This window comes from Bombus vancouverensis, chromosome 6 (assembly GCF_051014615.1).
Source record: "Bombus vancouverensis nearcticus chromosome 6, iyBomVanc1_principal, whole genome shotgun sequence".
Taxonomy (NCBI): domain Eukaryota; kingdom Metazoa; phylum Arthropoda; class Insecta; order Hymenoptera; family Apidae; genus Bombus; species Bombus vancouverensis.
Window position 1 is genome coordinate 2,078,044 of NC_134916.1, and position 20,555 is coordinate 2,098,598.

The 20,555-nt window shown below is 36.2% G+C and overlaps 1 protein-coding gene across 3 annotated transcripts in view; it reads right to left on the reverse strand.

Annotated features, from left to right (window-relative positions):
* Positions 1-20,555, reverse strand: part of LOC117161260 (uncharacterized) — a 44,858-nt gene that overhangs the window by 9,490 nt on the left and 14,813 nt on the right. The window contains exon 1 of one of the 3 annotated variants that reach the window (XM_033342653.2): positions 19,271-19,426. The exons of the other annotated variants lie outside the window; for them this stretch is intronic. The gene's annotated coding sequence lies outside the window, so the exon portion shown is untranslated. Of the gene's footprint in view, positions 1-19,270; positions 19,427-20,555 lie in introns of those variants that run through there. 3 annotated transcript variants of the gene reach the window in all.

Sequence of the window (20,555 nt, forward strand, 5' to 3'; positions counted from 1 at the left end):
CATCAAGCAACGTCTTTTGCAACAATTGTTGTGAAAACGAGCGTCTACAAGGGAAAAAAGAGTCGTACACGTCGTTAAGATGGGAAAATATTTACCGGGACGAGTATCGGTAGATACCGCGTTGCAACGCGACGTTTCAGCGACCGAGTCGGATGCGAGTAATTTTCGTCCGGGAGGAAACTCGCGATTATTCCGTTATATCGCGCGAAAAAGGTTATATCGCTTTCCAAACTTGGATCAAGGGAATTTTGAATCTGCTGATTAAATATGACAAATTTTAAATTATCGTATAACGATATTTCGATGGTTAATTCAACTATGTACGTATTATACTTTCGTAAAAAGGTACAGTACACAGTTAAAAGTACGTTCCAGTACATCGTGGTCGCGTGAACGAACTCGCGAGGATCACATGTCTGATTTAAATTGATATTAGTAAGTCTTACACGATTAAAAAGGATATTAATTATCGAAATCGAAAGTATTAAACATCGAAATGTAATTGCAAAGTTGCATTTCAGCAACCAATTCGGATGCATGCAATCTTTGTGGGGAAGAAGCGATTATTCGATCGTATTTCATCCAAAATCTCTTTTTGAATACACGATCAATTAACGCGTCGATTTTAATAATTTCATAGGTGAGCTCGATCGATCGAATAGCTACTACCAAAGAAATACATATGAGTCGTGCCACGTTGACGTTCCTTCGCAAGTTTGAGTCGACTCGAAGCAGGATGCGACCGACTGGTAAGCAGCGTATCATTAGTATGTAACTTAGTATTGTTATACACGTTTACATAAGTATTCCGTATGTCGTGAACAATGCAAGTAACATGGCGCCGCTTGGCCGTGGAACCGCGCGGGCGCGAAAGAGGGAAGAAAAAAAATCTAGGGAAAAGGGACCTATGGTGGGGATGGTGTACTTATGCAATCGAAATTATGATCAGTTGCGGTTCTCTTGGAGGAAGAGAAAGAAAACGGCATATTCGGTTTTCAAATTGCTCACACCTGATAGAAAGGATGTCAAGATTTTACGGTGAATTGAGACTTTATAAAAGCCTTGTCATTCCATAGAAATTGCCGAGATTATGTAAACCCTCGTAAACTCTCTCACGTGTTCCGTGTATATTTCGTTTGTTGTTTTTATCCACGTAAAAACCGCCCGACTCCGGGATGAACCGACTCAGGGATATCTCAATTCAATTCAATTCAATTCAATTCAATTCAATTTACTCCACTGTACTGATACAGAAGGGTAAATTGAATTCGTATTGAAACGCCTTGTTTTCTTTTTTTCCTTTTTTTTTGTCATATGCCATTCCAAATTCGATAGTTTAAAATTTGTTCTATTGTGCATTATGACGTAATTTAGTCGACAGTTAAAGGAAAGGAAAGTTTATCTATAACTGCTACTACAAAAGTAGCTTAAACGTTGTAAAAGTTGAATAGTTTCTGAAAATGTAATGATACAAACTACGAAGGGATTAAAGTGGAATTAATGAAACAGCAGCTTCGTGAATATAAAAGTAATTCAAGAATTTGTCATGAAAGTTCATAATGAGTTGAACTATTAACTCGTTAAAAAAGAGACGACTGTCTCAACTTACAATGCTTCGTGGAATAATTCGTTCATGAAATAATTATCCACTTCAACTGTAAAACAGATTATTGTTTTGAAAACGTAAAAATTTATTCGGCCCGAGTCAATAGAGAAATAGCTTTCGCCCGTCAATTGATTCGAAAGTCCGTCGTCATGCATTACCATACTTCTATACAAATTATTCAATGAGCTGTTATTATGGCCACGTATCGTCTTGACAAAAGACTACAAATAGGTTTTTATCCTACCATAAGTTTCCCCATATAAGGGAAAGAAGGGAGGGGACAAGGTGGGAGAGGAGAAAAAGGAAAGATTCACCTTTCGACCTGGCTTCATGCCGTTCAAAGTTCTTTCATCTAAAAGTCAATTCTTTACCTACTCCAAACAGATCGTATGTTTTCTTTTTGTTTCGCATAATACAAAAAGACGCGTCAACGTTCACAGTTCTGTTCTGGCAAAGGCGCATCGCGCGATCCTGCCATCATTTTGGGGAAAAAAATTCTCCAACGTTTAAAATGTATAAAGTCGGTATCTTATAGCGATAAAATGATCGTGAGATGAAATCCAATCCTTTCGTGGATGCAGTGGTCGATGAAATATTATTCCGTATTCCTGAAAATTATCGAAAGTTCGATGTACGAGATTCGAATAGACTTTGAATTCAAAATGTTTCCACGATCGTTTTTTTATGAGGAAACTTAAACGAGAGGAATAAACAAAAGTTCGTTCGTTGATGCATGTGTCGAAGCAGTTTGGTGTCGCATCGTTGCATATTATTCATAGGACCCTTTCAGATATGCGACTGATACCGAAAAGCTTTCGATGCACACTGTCTAAATGCTAATCGATGCACACGCGTTATGCATTTGTCTTTCCAGCCTCCGCTGACATTTTTTTAAGTCGATTCTGTTCGCGATAAACTGTTTTTTGGTCCCGGTGCAGTGTTCGGTAACCTCGGTTTTAGACAGCGAGGAGAAGGAGGAAGTAAGGCATTTAAATAACTTTCCGTTTCCATTCTTTAATTTAAGAACATTCTACTTTTTAAATCATTCTAATGTTAAATTTCTTCCGCTTCTTCGTTTGTATATTTTAGTATTTGCTCCTTGCGCCGCTTATCCATTTTACTATACGAACAAGATATATTTTTTATCACTTTAATATAAAATTGGTATTATATGTCTTAATGATTTGTAAATAAGGAAAAAGGATAGCGAGAGTATGCGGGCGCTTTTCGCGGTCCAAATTCTCCTAATGAATATGAAAGGAGCCTCCGTTAGGTCAGGTCAAGGAATAATGCATCGTTGGCTTGCATATGTATGTGGACTTGCGCGACCAAAGTTTCCTTTTTTTCTTCCAATACGGCCTGTTTATACGTTTATTTCACCTTGAATACTCGATACTTTAGAACTGACACGGAGAAGGTTCGGGATCTCAGGGTCGTACGTCATAAGTCGAACTTAGAGCTCTTCTTGTCTTGCAAATCCTTCTTGAATAGCCTCGATTAACACATTTTTCTTTTATTATGGTAAAGAATCGGGCTTCCAAGGCTGTGTTCACACAAGTTACGAAGATAGTTTGAACAGGGAGCAGCGTTTGTTTGGCGTTTCTTGGGGGAAAATTAGAGGGGAACGAAACAGACACGACGTTGACCACTTCGACGTTGACTGTGCATTTGCATATGCTTCTTTGTATGTCCTATTAATATATGCTTCTTAACCGAACACCACTCTCGTTATCGTAGAGCTTAAAGACATTTGTTTGAATTTTAAAATTGTCGTCTTTTTGTAGAAATGATGCGACGATGGTATTGATATTTTCTATGTTTCAATTTTCATTTATTTTCATGATTTGTCATAACAACGCGAATATTGCTTGTGATAAGCCGAAGGATTCGAGTCGTCGTCGATGAAACTTTACATAAACTTTTGATAGATGCATTTATGTATCAAAATAGTGTAGTAGCGGTAAATATATTGAAACGAGAAAAAACATATGAAATTCACAAAGAGTCAAAATTGACATCAGAATTTTCTTCGTCAAGAAGTTTTATCTTTCATATATCATATATCACATATTATCTTTCATATAACACGTATCATAGACCTGTGATACAAAGTTTGTAACTACTTTACACAGAGAAAATATATTTTTCAATCCTGATACAGAGTACTCTAATGAAGCATAAAAGATTATAAAGTAACGATCGTAAATGAAAGGTTTGCCTTTACGGAAAGATGTTGCATGTAATTCATTAAAAACGTTCGCGTGTATCATTTGAGAAATAAAAGCGAAGGAAATGAACATGGTATATTGATACGATCGCATGACACTTGCCTCGCGTTACATGCGAAATTATAAGGTACGTGGAAAGAGATCAGTGATATCGTCGATTGAGATCCCAGCTTGATTGAATCGCGGTTGTTATTCAAGTTTTACACCAAGTTTTTATCGATTATTATTTTATCGATTATTTTGCACATGAATCAAATTGTTACAAAAGTAAAGAAAATCAAACTGTGACTAGAAATATGCAAATACGAGAATTCTTTTGCTATACAAAAAGCATACATTATACTACACGCACACAAAGAGCTGAAAATGTAATAATTTTTCGATCTTAACGAATCGTTCACGTTTTTGAAGCAACACACAATAATTTTCTGTTTTCCGATATCGTGCTGAGATGGTCGGTATATCTTTACTTTCTACATTTCGACAAAAATAAATGCTATCTGCCCTGCAAGCATTTGACGGCATGATGTTTGTACGCTTATTAGTGATAGGGGTGATAAAGCCAAGTGATGAAATATCTATAAGTTAGCTTGGTTGAGATTTGGTTGGAATTTCACAAATGCATTAACCAGTGAATTTGAAAAGAGATAAAAGATTTACGTTATATACTGTTTGTAATTATTTGTATGATTTCAAAGGTTACTTCCAAAACTAATTCGTGATGAAAGCAGCGTTAATTATTGCAACGCAGAGACCTCTATGCTAATGATAGCGATGAATCTGTTACCTCTTATAATAGAGTCAGAGAGAGTCATACAATTTCTGGGTATCAATAATAATGCAAGCGCTTATAAGAAATACGAAGGGGAATTAAAAATATGTTTGAGTAGTGGAATATATATAATGTTTGTATAGAAGATGAAAAAAGACAGCAAAAGGAGGATTGAAATAGAAGTAATGCATTTATCTGGAGAAATAAACACGATGAAGAAATTATCAGCAAGTAATAAACGTTGCATTTGCCACGCCTTTATGGATAAGGAAATGGAATCTGTGATTAAGCACTTTTATGCGATTATCATTCAATAAATTTCCTCTTTTTTCTTAGGCTATATGAGATAAAGTATGTATGTACAGTATACAGTTAGCAACTATTTGAATGATTGCACTAAGATCGAGATAAAAATAAAACATGTATTTTTCTTTCAAAGTATTTGCTGCGTAGGCTTTTTTATAATTTTTTTGAAATTTTGATAATACGTTATTTAGTACATTATCTAGCCTTATCAGAATGCTTGAAAATCTTAACTCCTTAATCGCGGAAAAACCGCTCGTACGAAGTCGTTAAAAAGACTAATATAGTGTGTCAAATGACTAGAAGAATTTTCTTTTGACAAAAATTCAATCTTCGCCTCGTCGTTTCAACGACGTTTGCAAATAAACGTAATGCGGAATATATAACATCGATAATTTCGGCGTCCAAAATGCTGTATATTATAATGTGAAGTTCCTATTATGTCCATTTCTGAATTTTTTGTGCGCTCATAGAAGGTACAGACGGCCAAGATATTTTTTCCTAAAGAGAAAATCTCAAATATACGCGAAGAATACGATCTTTGAGCATCAGCGTGTTCTGTTTTGAAAGATATTGTCACGCTACAAATACCCTCATCTTGTTACAATTTTTAATGTTACAGTTACATTACAATACGTGTCAGCTATAACTTCCAATCTAAGGATGCAGCTGTTAAAAATAAATACGTCAAAGTTGGAAGATATTTAAATTATTAATAATTAATTTTTATTTTAAATTGAAGAACATTTAAATCGTTATTCAAATCTATTTGTTAGCAGGTATGAAACGAAGTTTCATGAAATCACACCATTTTGCAAGTTGCGTTGATACATTTTCATATTGAGACGTTGATAATCAGATTCAGGAGATGATTGCGTTGTCAGAATTTGCAGAACTTGTTGCATGCAAACTTTAAGCGAGATTCACACTCCACAATTTGTACAATTCAGTGCAACGTTACATAATTATTCAGATCAAAGTTACAATTTACACAGAAGTGCCATAGCAAAATTTATATACACAGAAATATTTATTGAATGATGCACTCTACCTATCTAGAATTACGAATTCTCTGGAGAAATTAATTTCGAGAATTAGAGATTTAGAATCCATATTTTCGTTCTTGATTTTGACAAATTAAAAAGATTACTCGAATTTAAATTTAACAAAGGGCATTAGACACTCAAGTGTTAAAATAAATTCTCAAGTTTTTACCAAAAGTATGAGTCATTCTAATTTTAAGAATGACAAGCTTCGTTATGTGGTAAAACATACAAGAATAGAATTCAGGACATGATGATAAGCAATAAATTGATTACATCACATAGTGGATGTCAATTACGAACTTCATTTCTAATCACGTTCTGGTCCCAGCATTTTCTAGTTCAGACTGAGATTCGATTTCTATAATAAAGCAAAGAAGTAATGAAACAATGCTTATCAGTCAAAAGCAATATATTGACAAATTAATAACCACTTTTGCCTATTTTTGGTTGTTTAGAATTAAACCATAGCCACGACGAATAAAGTCTATTTACAACATTAAAAAATATATATTTTTTTATTGTGACGATAAGTACGATCATTTACTCATAAGCAAACTTGGAGGAGAAGGCAAAATCATCCATCGAAGGATTATGAATAATGATACTTCAAATGAAGACTGAAATCTTCTATTATACGGATTGTGGATGTACTTCGAGTACTCCTAAACAGTAATTATAGCCTTGTGCAGATATATGACGTCACAGGACTTCAAACATGGTGACAAGTTGTACGAGTATCGTTAAATAGATATTGAAGTGAATGACGTGTAGCAAGGACAAATGCAACATAATCTGTTCTACAAATAATACTTATTTCTTTTTGCAAAAGTCTAAATAAATTTAATTTCTAATTAACATTTGACATATTACATTGTAAAAAATAAAAAAGTCATAGAGAATAGTTGATTTTGATAAAAAAAAAAAAAAGTACATCAGTTCTGCCTGTTTTGAACACAATTTCTTCGAACCATCCTACTTCTAAATGGTTCACGTGTAACCATGTCATCTTATCGAAGTAACGTGGCGAACTATACCCTACAGATACTGATAGTGACCGTGGGAAAGGAAACACCTCTATTACTTACTCATAGAAATGTACGTTATACTAATTTTAATCAGGCAAAATATTTCAATCTTCTAAATTAACCAATTCGTTCGATTTATAGGATCTACACGAGATAAGAAATAAGCATATTCCATTTAATAAATAAGTCGTTCCAGAGTCATAATCGTGTACTTATTTACTCATGTATACGGTAAAATTGTGAAATTCCATGGGACTCGAATGATGCTATAGTTACCAAAAAACAATCGTGACTAACAACGACCAGATAACGTTTAATTGCAATCGATTAGATGTCTTCAACCGATGTTTCTATTTCGACGTTTTGGAATGGAAAACTCGCAGGAGGCGGTTGAACCGCTACGTTTAAACCACGCAGATGCTATACTCGATATTCTAACGCGAGCTATGTCAACACAGACTGTAATAAAACTTGCGTCATACCGTTTGTATGTGTTCACGTGCTTTGTTTTAATTGCAGGGAACTTCATCGCGCAGTTCTTTGCACGAGGCGCAAAATTCTATTCGATAGCGAACGATCAAACGTCAAGACAAGAATCGACAGTTATGAGAATTGTGGTGAGCTAGAAACTTATTATGTTTTCTCTTGGTAATGAAGCATCTTCATTGTCATATATCGACTTAAACAACGTTCAGCAAGTTAAACGAAACTTAAATGAGATGTTATTCAATTGTCAAGCATATTGTCAAGTTCTTATAATTAAATTGCAAATAAAACCATTTGTCGTCATAAAGAATCATTCTACATGTTATAACAAGAAAAAGTAAACGAAATAAAAAAATTAAGAATATGTAGCCACGTTTATTCATTCGAGAAAACTCATGAAGCAAAATATCAGGATATAGTTAAGAAAAAGTGTCAGGATGTGATCGTAGGCTTAAAAATCAGAGTCTTTTAGTTACAATACTACAGCCACATTTTGTCGAAGTTCTAATAATTCTCGAAATTTTTATGAATTAAAGACGCAAAATTCAAGGTGGTATGTATCGAAGAACAAAAAGTTTACTTTTAATTACTAATGGTTTTAATAATACCTATCATTTATAATCAGATATAATTATTAACTGCGTCTCTCGTGCGAAGATCAAATAATCAACGCATTTTGTAACATGGATGCAATTATGTAAAATATGTACAAGCTACGCGTAACTGTGTGGCACGGCGCAACGATTGCCCGTTTACATACACATTTCGTTTCATCTCACGTAAATCAATACCAACTCTGGAACACGAGATTTCGTTAATTGTATACTTCGTTCTTCTCTCCCGCTTTTCCTTTCAGCCTATCCAGCAAATGATCTGTTTTGCTTCCGATTTATACTAGCTCTCCTACGTCACGAAATATTCGTCATCGGATTTATCAATAAAAAATTACGTGTCAAGGAACACAATTTGATTTTGCGAATTGTTCTCGAATTGTTACATCGTTTAGTAATTCAAAATAGGTACTCCCATCAATTTATTCAATGCATCCTTTCCACTTCTCATGTTTTTCGATTGTTCCATTTGAAATGATAAATTGAATCGCTGTATAAAAGTTAATTGGCGAAAATATGGTAGGTGTTGTTTGAATCAAAATTCTCTATCTTTTTACGAGTTTCATATTTGTATCGAATAATTTCGATTGCAAAATAAATTAAACACGATATTGTAAACATGGCAGTTGCTGTATCGAAATATTTAGCCGTTCATATTAAAATTTTCACACTTCACTCGCGTAATATTTTTTCGAAATGCTTACACGTTAGCATCTGCTAGTTATAAACGAAACCAATTGAAAATTAAATTGTGCAATCAATTAATACCGAATGATTATTTCTTACCTCGCGTGATTGGAGTAAAATGCAGGTCGGGGTTAGAAATGGCATTCATTGATTGCTATTGGAGAGGCAATTATCTCTCGCGCAGGATTCGAGTTAGATGAATGTTAATATCAATTCGATTATTTTAGTCGAAAATGGGTTAGTTGAAAATTATAGGCTCCGTGCAATGAACAACTTGTCGATATAATTACGTTTCACTGATTCTAAAATTCTAAAAATTTATATAATTTGGTAAGATATTTTCGAAGCGACATTTCCACAAATAAATATAAAACGATACAATTCCAAATACATAGTAAAAACAGTACAGTAAACAAAATTGATAACAATTATCACAATAACAATAAAAAAACAAAATAACAATAAAAAGGAAATAATAAACTCGAGTGTTCCAAAATTGGTATGAAGTTATGAGCAATTTCACTATCAAAATTGAGACCCGGAAATCAACGTCAGACAGCGAGACACCTCATGGTTGGCAATTATATCGAACAAAAACAAGGGAAAATGGAAAAGAAAGGGAATTACCATCAGAACAGCCGGACAAGCAACGCAAGGAGGTCACGATAAGAAGTGCGTAACCAAAGGTTCCCCCGTTCCCTCCACCTAGATATGTCAGTCCAGTGGACTGAGTCCAGGTATCAGGAATAATGAACGTTCGAGTATTCAGCCACTGGGAGCATTGTTCGCGCTGCAAATATTAACCACAGTCTCGAGTGCAGCTCGCGACATTTCTATCTACCGGTGGTCTTACGCGTAAATTTACAGTAAAAACAACGTTTTCTTCTACAAAAGCGTATGCCTATACACGGGTTGGGTTGAATTCGAACGATCGCGAATCCAGTAAATTGAATTGAAAACTTTGTAACTCGGTTCATTAATCGTTATTCATCTAGACGATTAATTTTCACTTTTCAACAACATCAAATGATCTTCTGAATGAAACGGCTAAAAGAAAGCAGATTGATAGCCAAAACTTCTCGGATTATCTCCAAAGTTGCAATTCGGGAATACGCGTATAGGTGCTTAAAATTCCAAATAACTTTTCCAACTTCGGGGAAACGTAAAAATAAAAGGAATGGAAAGTTTAGGTATATATTATATTATTTATGAAGTTATTATTATAATTGTTAAAGAATGCAGGCTAATGTAAAATTGCCGATGCAGAATAATGTTTAGTGATTCGAACAGGGGCAACATAGCACGAGGATTAATACAAGAATTGCCAGCAGACTCGATAAAAAGCGTGAAATCGCTGAAATTGAAAGGACTAGCGTAAAGCAGATTACAAAATGAAGAGAATTTATACGGCACACAATGCGGGTTGTTACTTTCCTGTTACTCGAAAAACTATTCATACTTAGTGTGCATGCCGAACGAATTAGCACAATGAACGTGCGCCAGCCTGGAACGTAAAAGCGAAAAAATAATTTACAGGAAGAATATTTATCGTAGAACGATACTTCAGCTAGTCAGTAGTCGGTAACTAATTGCTCTTTAAATGCAATGCACCGATACATTTTATTATGAATATTATCTTCGACTAATGTTCGTTCAAAATACCATAAAATTTGCTGCTCGTTGCTGTGCATGTAGGTTAATTGTATTGTGTAACGAGGGATGGAAAAACACACGTCGATAACGCGATATAATTTACGAAACTGAAAGGTAATAGCGGGGAGACGTATTGTACCAACCGAAACAATGGATAGCGCAAACACCTGCATCACTGAAACGGCTCTGCTTTAGACGATCGATCATGTTGCATTAAGCTCTTTAATTAAAATGCTGTCCGGGCATGTGTACGCGCACAATGTGACTAGGAAGAATTCTGCTACCACATTTACCTCCTATCAACAGTGCAAAAAGTATTAAGTCTAAAATCTCCACTTTTATAAAATCGGCAGCGATCGAATTTTACCAGTGTCGGTTAGTAACTTTAAAAAACTAGAAAAGAATTGTACAATTTTTACAGTGGTGAAGCAACACTACCTTCGAATTTCTTAATACCATAAAATGTTATAAGCGTTGCTTTATCACGTGTACACGCAAGGAACCAAGAATACAACCGAAAGAAGTATTGCTAGAATATGTATATCATTTATGACGAAAAATCCTCGGCAGTTCACAAATAAAGAGGACGCCGTGGTACGACCGTTATCGAATTATCAAGCCTTGTTACGGTATGAAATAGACATAGCGCCTGGCATAATTACATACGTTTGTGTCGTTAGTGTTTCAGTTTAACATGTACTGCCCTAATCTCCAATACTCGACGTAGTTCGATGGTGACCATCATACAGACTGTATGTTTCTGTAGCGGCACTCGACAGTAAACTTTCCAACGGTTTCTGTCCCGTGGCTCGCTACACAAAGACCCAACTCTTCGGACAAGATGATTGCTAGATGTCGATACATTCTTACAGAATATTCTCAGCTAGCCTAAGGACCCGCCAAAAATCTTAGGATTTATTTAGCTAAAGTCCTGCAAAGGAACAAATAGCCTTTGTCTTAACAGTTCCTCAGTCCATCACCTATTAGGGGAAAACACGGGAAATCTACTTTTTCTCATGTACGATGTTTCCCGCTAGCAACTTTCTCTCAAGGGCAGTTAGCATCCTTTTCCAACGACTAACACAAAATTCGCCAATTAACAACGACGTTCATTTCCCTCACTTTCCGAACCAAGGTTTTCCTCAACGAATCCGATGATCTCGCATCCTTAGACACACCCCACCATAGTTTTCCTTTGCAGCATCATCGTGACGGAAAGTCAGTCGCTACACAGTCGTTACAGTCGCAACGGTCCGAGTCAATCATCAATCCAAGTTTTCGACATATCGAGCAATCATCGTCCGAACTTATTTCGCGCATCAAAACGCATCGACCAGTAGTTGAATTTGTAACCGCGAGTTCTACCCATCGGTGTACACATGCAATATATGGTTAATAAATATTTATTGTTAAACATATTCGAGGGTTTCTTCAGTACCTATCACGACCTAATCACCTCTCTTCTATAGGGTGTCTGAGTCTTAATTAGATGTAGGAAATACGGATGAAATAGATTTAAAGAAATTACTTTGAGAATTCTGTATTTTCTTTACTATTGAACGATGAATAGCCTTTAGTCTTACGTATCGAAGGCTAAGTACCTTGACACACATAGTCAAAGGCCGATACTAATATTCAATTCTATTAGTACCATTAATATTGCTACTTAAATTTATTAACAACACTAATATTCTTAACTAATCATGCAAACAGATACTTAAGTAAAAACCAGTTGAATGTTTTCGGTCCTATTATGATAAATGTACCGTTTCAAGAATCAGAGATTTAGTAATATTGTTTTCCAATTCTACATAAAAATGGATATTTCGTTACAGTCTGTAAAAAAGCCTGTACTCATAAAAAAGCAAAATTGGACACAGTGTACAGGGCAGAGCGGTCACAAGCGCCATAATGGCGGTTTAAGGGTCAGTGAATAATTATAATAAATGTTGGTCACAAAGTTACGTCATCTTTGTAATGTTCTATCGTCTCCGATAAATCGAGTCATAAAAAGGAATCTTTACGCTCTCTTCATTTCTGAATCCTTTCGCTGCACCAACACGAACTTCTTAAACACGTATTTCAAAACGATTGCTTCGTTCTTTTCATCTCCCTGTCGCGTGGGCTTCGTGATTATACATCGTTGTATTCGATTTTATATTCGATCAAATACTTCCGACTTTCGAAACGTTGCATCTACCTGCAAAATATTATTATTAAGCGCAGGCAAAAGCTTCTTTGAAGTTAGTTTACGCGTTTCGGCGTAAAATAAAACACTCGTTGAAAGTCAACATCATCAGTTAAAAAACAGTTTCAAGCTTAACCAATACAAAATGAACTTCATAGAACATTCTCAAAATTCTTTATTTTCGTAGAAAATCGATCACCGATTGAAATCCTGGAAAAGAAACGAATTACCGTCAAATGCCGTCGATGGTATGAATTCTACTTGTGTTGCCATAAATTATCACAGTTTTCGAGATTCTTTATCAGACCCAACGCTCACTTTTATCGTGACATTAGCAAATTTGGCTCTTAAATTTCGCGAACGGTTGCGGGAATGTTCCCCATTGAGGACACACGATCACGAAATAGAGGATCAGAGTTAGGAGACGAGCGGCGATTAGTCAGCAAAGCGACAAGTGTGTTTGCGACGAGACTCGTCGTTCCCATCGCTGCGTTTTTTTCCTGTTCTTCGTTTTCTACTGCCTCCTCGGCTCTTTCCGAGTAAGTCCACCGGTGTCTTCGTTCCCTTCTCGCGATATTGCCGAGCAGGATGGAAAAGGTACACCGTGTCTCGCGTTAGATACTGAGAAGTTAGCATTCAGCGCGTTCCAGTCGAAGATAAGGGAATTGGGTTCACAGTCAGCCGCAACATCACAGACCACTTTTTAATTAATGCGTTGCCTACGCTCCGCGTGCGATTCAAAATATTGAAAAAACGGGAACGAATTTGGAAGACGCGTTTGTAGCTGACATTTTACGTCAGTTTATTACAGTTTAACTCTCGAACAAAGATTCCTTTTTTCAATCTTTTTCGCTCGCAAGTTCTTGAAACTCCTAACGATGTCTGTGTCACCAACAACGAAACAATTCATTGTATTATCCTCTACAGTCCTGCATTTATCTTCAAATATTTCAACACTCCCTTCCGTTTCGTCGAATACGTATCTGGTTCGAGCGTTTGCAAACAGAATGTAGCCGACGCGGCGTGACGCATCGAGAAATGGAAAGAGAGAAGAAAAAAGGCACGATGCTGTTTCAGAAAGTGTATTACTCATTCGACACGTGCCATTGTGTTCCACGTCACGTAATGCGAACGGAAAAATCTCATATGTCGCGCGATTTCGCGTAACCGAAATAAAGTCAACGCAAGCTGGAAGTTCGTCGAGTTCTCGAGCTCACCTATGCGAGTCGTCGAGATTCACCGGAAAGCAGGTTTCTTCCTCTCCTTCCTGGGAAGCGAGTGTCTCTCCCCGTTTTGTAATTCTTGAGCAAATAATAGCACCGAAAATACACACTGGCATGTGTGAAAGACCTTAGAGAAACTCGGCATCCAGTTCATGGAATTTGTAAAACCTTAAACAATGAACGGGACGCGTTGGAAATTCACACCGGCGGGGCGCGGCGTTCAGTCGGACTCGATAAGAGGTAACGGACGGCTTTTGGTGAAAAAGAGGGCAACCTGGCTGGTACTTGAAACGTGTTAGCGCTTATTCACTCCATCAAGCTGATAAAACATTGACTGTTCGAAAAAGAACCCGATACGTTCCAAATACTTTAACGACGTATGATGTGTAACGTGGCGTTCATGTGTACTATTAATGTGAATTTCATCAATTTTATCGTCGACGTACGATAAAAAGGATTCCTACGAATCGTCCGATTCGATTTGCTTTCTATTCGATTCTCTTTCGATACAGCTATTACGCCTTTCAGTTATCCTTGGCAGCATTTCCATAGTAGTAGCGTTTCTTCTAAAAATATAAATAGGTCTCGTGTGAATATTAATCTCCTTGTTCTAAAAGGAAATTGATCTACTTTATTCCTATGTACAAGTTACGTCTTTAAAGTTACAGGATAAGACTTAACTTTTCACGTAAAAAGTTCATTTGAATGCATATCGTTGATGAAATAGTCATATCATGACAGACAAATGTTTTATCGACTGTTCATGATCTTTGGTACACCTCACCGTTCCAGAAAAAGAAACTTTCCGCAGTCTCCCTATAAACGGGAGAGTAAATGGTACAAGGTGATATTAGGAAAAGTGTGCTAATATCAGTGTTAATGACAGTGATAGTTAGAATCACTAATAAATTACACTATGTTGTTGTATACTATGTTTTCTTAGTTATTTCTTGATCAGTCTTACGTTATGTACATCCTGCGTTAGTAATGTAAATGGCAGTGTTTCATAAAATGATCGTTCACTGTTACGTATCAGTTGACGTTTCTTGGTGATATACATATGTATGTAGGTCTACGTGACTTTTTAATGGCTTATTAAATACTTCCAATCTTATGTCACAACTCGAAAACCATGAAACTTGTAGTAGTTCTTAGCGAACATTTGATAAAATTTTCCTAAAAGCATTGGGGCAGCTTTTGGAAGATTTCGTGAAATACTTACAAGAGAGAACGATTTTTCCGAGTTCCCTTTGACAGCTTTCCTTCCTTCGTAACTAGATTATCATGTCGCAAAGTTTTCTAGCCGCAATTAGGAAATTTTACAAACTTTTAAGCATTTGCGTTGGCAAACACAAGTCCCTCTGAGTTCGTGGACGCAAACTATCATTCGCGGTGTTAACGAAGAAATGTCCGGTCAGGACATTATTTTCTGTTAATAAGGGCAACTGCATGAGTCGTAAATAACAGTTAATAAATTTTTTGCATGTATATTTATTTGTGATCCGCGATATATCGCTATCTAAACCATTCGACAATAAAAATTCGGTCGCAAGCGATAATCGTTATCTAGGAAACCTTTAGATATATTCAGGAAGGGGCCTTGAGGAGCATTATTTATTCATCAAGGCAAGAGTGCATGAAATAGTAGAGTAGTAGTGATAATAGTAAACGATGAAAAGTGTTGGTATTATGCAAAAAATGAAAAAAAGAGAAGAAGAGGAATGAAAGAACGAATTGACATATTTAAAGACGTCAGACGTTCGTGTTCTTTGAACAGTTCAAACACGTTTCATTGCTAGAAACCATCCATACCTATGAATGTTTTATTCCTCTCGTTTAAAATAGAAGAAACTATGTTTATTCTTTATTATTCACGATATAGGAAAGCGAGACTTTAGCTAACGTAACGAAATCAAAATTTGCTATTATTTCCATCGTTTATCAAGGATTTGAAGTTTGCAATTTTCAGCGTCTACCGTAGGTTTCGGAGTGCTTCCAATGTGTAATAATTACGTTAAAGGAACTTTTTAATATTTAGAGATTTTAGAGGAATTTTCTAATTTCGAAGAAGACTTTCCTAGAATTTGTTCTTATATATCCTTTTTGAATTAATGTATATTTTTGAAATAATGTATATCCTTAATTATATATCCTTTTTGAATGATCAAAGGGTTAAAGCAGAACTCAATCATAAAACTTTACTCGTGCAAACACGAATAAGCAGGACAGATTCTTTATAACACATTGCGAAATAAAATTAGCGTATTACGTGCCGAATCGGGACAAGATATTGCAGCTGACACTTTGGAAAGAAACAATGCGTTTGATCCGACTCCAAAGCAAATCTGATTACATTTTAACCAATTGCTAATCGTGGTTAATTGCATGTCAACACAGTAACATAATAATGAATTACTGCCTTCCTGTGCAAATGTGTAGCGACAAATTTGCCGGGACAACTTTGCCAACTTACCCGCAACTCAATCTCGGTGTCCCCCTACGCGATGCTGGTAATTCGCGACACTTCAAAGCCCGTACTTGTTATAGTTTAAAATGATTGTCAAAGTTGTATCGGTCGCACGAGATTGATTCAACGAACGGCGAACTGTGACCAGCGTTATTAATGTTACTGATATTTACGATTGTTGTGTATAATCGGTTTGCAACGAGCCAGTTAGTACAAAGTGGCATGAAAACTATTATTTACAGCCACTTACTCGTTTTAACAAATCGATGGAAAATTATCAATTAATATAATACACACGTTAAACTGGTTGCTATACATTTTTTTCTCAAACCTTAATTTTATAACTAAAAATTATCGAATCAAAAGTCTTGTTTTGCAAAAGTCTTGTTTCCAGAGTACATTTTCGTCTACGATAGTGTAATTTTGATAAATTGCTTTTTCATTAATCGAAAGCGTATTTTGTTGTTCTCTTTAAATATTATTTAATGGCCTAAAATATACCAGGTAATTCTATCATAGTTTAGAGTAGCGTTTCGCAGAGGATGTCGGATAAAAATCAAATACACGAGTTTACTGTTTCTAGTATCTAGTATCAATTATACACGATCACCTATCGATCTTTGGTCATCCATGAGCAGATCAGGCCGCGGATTACACGTGGCGTCGCGTCGAGTTTAAAAATGCTAGCGTACGCGAGCACAGAGATCGGGAGAAGCCACATTTGCGGTTCGTGGTACGTGGGTAATCTCATTCTCTGTTCCGCTACCGTGAAATTGTAACGTCCCCCCCGGGCTGGCTCGATTTAACTCGCGATCGCTCCGACTCCGACTGCGATGTTTCTTCGTGCCACTATCGACATCGGTCCGTTTCTCGTGAAAACGAAAGTTTTTAGTGTAGTCAAGCCGATTGAATGACTCGATTCGACTTGATTCAAATCGGTTCCAGAGAGGATCGTTGCGCGGACAGCTTTAAACGCGCCCGGGAATCTCAAATAATTGTCGTGACGTCTCGTTGCTCCACCGTGCTGCGATCCTTCACAATTTCCAGTGAACTCCATTTTCCATCGGTCTATCCAATTAATCAGCTGTTAATAGACGATCGACTGTAATTTCTTATACCCCAGGATCAGTGAAACGCGTTGCTCCATCGACGCACCGCACCGTCTTAGGAAAATTTGCTTGAAATGGATTATTGTTAATAACGTTGGCGTTGTTAACGTTGGACGATAACAAAGAACAAAGCCAATTATAGCGATAAATGTCGAGTGTAAGGTTCTTCGAAAGAATCGAGACTTTCTTTGTTATTTCTATTTGAAGTAGACATATGCGTTGCTCGATAAAAGAACGTTTCATGTAATAAAATGTTTAATGTTTTGGAGCTAGATTTTATAAACTACAGAAGTAGTAGAGAAAAAGAAACGAAAGATTTGTTTGGTATTTTACGAGTTTCATGGATTGTCATGATCTTTTTACATATAAAGGGTACAGATATCGTAATAAAATTCCTTGACAATGAGTTGTATAATAATCATAGTTCCTGTTGATTTCTACAAACAAAAAATTACAGCCAGAAAAGATGAACTACATTTATCATCGAATTTACCTTTTAATTATTTGCCTTTCCCCGCATATTACATTACTTCCCCCGAATTCAACAACGACTTTGATTCCAGCCCGAGATTACATGTACATAATGGCGCATTAGCGCTATCTTCAGTTATAAAAACAGTTGAAAAATCATTTCTTCTGGCACTTCTCATTTAGCTGGTTGACGTCGAGGTTCATGCGTGACGAAACAGTTGTCAGTGACTCGAAACAAATAACGCCGTAAATTTTGCTAGTCTACCTTTTTTCTTCTTCTAAGTTTTCTCTTCTTCTTTTTTTTTATATTTCTTCCTTTCCTTTCGTTAAGTGAAAATATGTCGGTGTTAATTTACTCGAGTTTACAGCATTCCGCGCGTCGTGTGTTTCAATTCACGCCTAAGTTTCTCCCCTACGCTCTGGGCTCTGGTGTTCGACGAGCATCGAAGAATACGTTTCGCCTGTGTGTTCGTGTACGTTTCCCCTCCTTCTGAATGTGCCACATATGTCCCGGTGAAAATTTTTACCCGGATATACTTAACGAATTTATTTGTCTTAACAATTTCCTCCCGCCGGAATGCACGATCTAACGTGTTTTCTAAAAGCTCGCCGCGCTCTACTTCGTTCTGAATGAAACTGTTATTTGAACATTCTCCCGTGCAGATTAGTCGGCCGAAGATGATGATTTTCCTTGGATCAATGACTCGACACGAAGGATTTGGAAAGTTAGAAACTTCCGTGCAGTGTGCACAGTCGTATTGTTACAAATTAAATTGAAATTGAAATTAAAATTAAAGACATTGGTATTGAGCTTCTTTTTTTTTTGCTTTCATTAACTTAGAGAATACATTTTGGAAGTTTAAATCTGGAGCCAAATTTCTGAAACAAGTATGTACATTGTATATACCTTTCACCATATATTACAAGCTAGCCGGATCCTTCTCTAGAATATCTCTAAAGATGCCTGCAACTAATCGGTAGAAGTCAAACACCTCGCGAATGTTCATAAGCAATATGATAGATTGTTGAATATCTGTTCGAGAAATTATGCAAACTGGTTTGCATTTATTAGGATGGAAGGCCAAGATTTAATTTCAAAGATTCGCGGTAGATTCCTGTGTATATTTCTTTCTGTTGCTTCAGTGTGAAAATATTTAACACATCGGAAGAATGTACAATTTTTAAAATGTAACGCCGATGCTCGTGTTGATGTTGGTAATATTCTAGTATTTTTATCGTTGTTCGTATGATCGAACATCTTACTTATAAAAATCTTCGACAACGGCTCAAAACAATTTGACGCGATAGAAATTTCTCGACTGTTCCTCAAACTGTCGCGTTTCCTCTTTTTCATTATCGTCTGAACTTTGGACACGACTGTCAACGGTTACTTACGTAAAGTCGAAACACGTCCCTGCATCGTGGTCTCTTGAATTAATGAACGGAAAATATTACACTGAATTTTCTGCGCACATCTATCGTTACTCCAAATCTGCGAATCTCGGATCGTCTTGTTACGTTGACGTGACTCTTGCAACTGCGGAGCACAGTACGCCAATCACGTGACGGTTTTATTGCGCAACTGGATCGGTGGACGGGGACCTTGATTACTCTTGCACCTTCACGGATATTTTTGCTTTTCATTTTTTTCCAAGTAGTCGTTCGATACTTACTTTTTATTCGAAAACAATCGATATTTGCTGCTTGTTTCCGTTCGTTTCTTGATGGAAAATATTTCAAATAGTGAGTTTGACAGTGACGTGAAATTTTAATTTCTAAACGCCTTTATTAATCTTGTTTTATATTTTCGTTGTTACCTTCGATTCCTGTGCTTTTATAGCACTACTGTAAATTTTCTATTTGGCTCTCTGTGAGATGACCGATACAATTTTCCGTTGAAAATCTACTAACACGGAAAATTCATTTACCTGGTTCTGTCGATAGCTTTTAGTTAACAAAATAAATTTATATAACGTGGCGTTATTCCTATCGTTCGAACGTAACAAAAAAATGAATACTGTAATTCTGAAGACTCGTATTGCGCAACTCGATCGGTGAACGCAGGCCTTGGTGACGCTTGCATCTTTACCGGCATTTTTATTTTCATGGCACGCGGTTGTGAACAACTTTTCCTTTTCATTCAGGTGCGAGGTTCGTCTGGTTATTTAGAAAAATACTTGTTAACTTGAAAGATATTTCCAATCGACAAGATCCTTCGCGATAATATGCTATCTCGATTGCGTTCGTATAGAAATCGTATGAAATTTTAGCGACGTTTGAGGACTTTCTTAAGTAAACTTACAACTCAAATGAAAATAAAGAATGTACTTAGGAGAATAGTTAAAAGGCAAAAATTCGCTTAGTTTCAGTAACGAATTGATTTTTTAAGAATGTCTTATCACTTATGAATGTAACATGTTGGAAACGTGACATGCAAAAAATAGATAAGCAACAGACTAACACAGGTGCAACTGAACATTATAAAGGATTCTGAACTACTGTCTCTAAGGTTAAAGTACAAGGATCGACTTAATTAATTGCAAGCAATGTACGTACGTTCCATACAACTTACGTACTTCATAAATGACACATTTTGTTCGGTTCACTCGAAGCTTAAGACTATTCCAATTGCTTTTTTCTTTCTTGTTTTAATAGGGAAATGTTAAGCGAACATTTGAAT